Source organism: Oncorhynchus clarkii, chromosome 1 (assembly GCF_045791955.1).
Source record: "Oncorhynchus clarkii lewisi isolate Uvic-CL-2024 chromosome 1, UVic_Ocla_1.0, whole genome shotgun sequence".
Classification (NCBI taxonomy): domain Eukaryota; kingdom Metazoa; phylum Chordata; class Actinopteri; order Salmoniformes; family Salmonidae; genus Oncorhynchus; species Oncorhynchus clarkii.
The window spans coordinates 83,457,037-83,458,775 of NC_092147.1; positions in this window are offsets into that span (position 1 = coordinate 83,457,037).

Genomic DNA, 1,739 nt, shown 5'->3' on the forward strand with positions numbered 1-1,739 from the left:
TGGGGGCGTTTCTCAGTCAGGGTGTAATCACATGCATGGTTTATACCTGGGGGCGTTTCTCAGTCAGGGTGTAATCACATGCATGGTTTATACCTGGGGGCGTTTCTCAGTCAGGGTGTAGTTACATGCATGGTTTATACCTGGGGGCGTTTCTCTGTCAGGGTGTAGTCACCTGCATGGTTTATACCTGAGGCGGGGGTTTTTCTCAGTCAGGGTGTAATCACATGCATGGTTTATACCTGGGGGCGTTTCTCTGTCAGGGTGTAGTCACCTGCATGGTTTATACCTGGGGGCGTTTCTCAGTCAGGGTGTAATCACATGCATGGCTTATACCTGGGGACTTTACAGTCAGGGTGTGGTCCCTGCATGGTTTATACCTGGGGGTGTTTTTCAGTCAGGTGTTAATGCCATGCATGGTTCTATGTGAAATGGGGAGAGAGGCAAGGGGGGAGAGAAATAAAGAGAGATGGAGAGAAAGAGTAACAGAGGGACTGAGAAAGAGAAGGTGTGATCTTATTGCATTGAGAGGGTCATTGTGTTCTCCAGTCTATGGCACCCTATAGATACTTGCTGGCTGCAAATATATGCGTGCCTCTATGGGGGTTAGGCCTGCCCTTATTGAGCTCTATGGAGGTTAGGCCTGCCCTTATTGAGCTCTATGGAGGTTAGGCCTGCCCTTTTTGAGCTCTATGGAGGTTAGGCCTGCCCTTTTTGAGCTCTATGGAGGTTAGGCCTGCCCTTATTGAGCTCTATGGAGGTTAGGCCTGCCCTTTTTAGAGCTCTATGGAGGTTAGGCCTGCCCTTATTGAGCTCTATGGAGGTTAGGCCTGCCCTTTTGAGCTCTACGGAGGTTAGGCCTGCCCTTATTGAGCTCTATGGAGGTTAGGCCTGCCCTTATTGAGCTCTATGGAGGTTAGGCCTGCCCTTTTTGAGCTCTATGGGTGTTAGGCCTGCCCTTTTTGAGCTCTATGGGTGTTAGAATGCCCTTATTGAGCTCTATGGAGGTTAGGCGTGCCCTTATTGAGCTCTATGAGGGTTAGGCCTGCCCTTATTGAGCTCTATGGGGGTTAGCCCCTGCCCTTATTTAGCTCTATGGGGGTTAGACATACCCTTATTGAGCTCGATGAGTGTAGGAGCACCCCTTATTGAGCTCTATGGGGGTTAGGCCTGCCCTTATTGAGCTCTATGGGGGTTAGACCCACCCTTATTGAGCTCTATGGGTCCTTAGGCCTGCCTTATTGAGCTCTATGGGGGTTAGACCTACCCTTATTGAGCTCTATGGGGGTTTCCACCTGCCTTATTGAGCTCTATGGGGGTTAGACCTACCCTTATTGAGCTCTATGGGGGTTAGGCCTGCCCTTATTGAGCTCTATGGGGGTTAGACCTACCCTTATTGAGCTCTATGAGGTGTTAGACCTACCCTTATTGAGCTCTATGGGGGTTACTGTAGCAAAATGTTTCAAAAATGATGTGCAACAGAAAACAAAATTGTGGGTTTCTTACGGGCCTCCCGAGTGGCGCAGCGGTCTAAGGCACCTCATTGCAGTGCTGGAGGCGTCACTACAGATCCGGGTTCGATCCTGGGCTGTGTTGCAGCCGGCTGCGACCAGGAGATCCATGAGGTGGCGCACAATTGACCCAGAGTCATCCAGGTTATGGGAGGGTTTGGCCTAGCCGTCCTTACAGGAGTTTCAGCAATGGGACAAGACTGTAGCTACCAATTGGTTTTCATGAAAAAG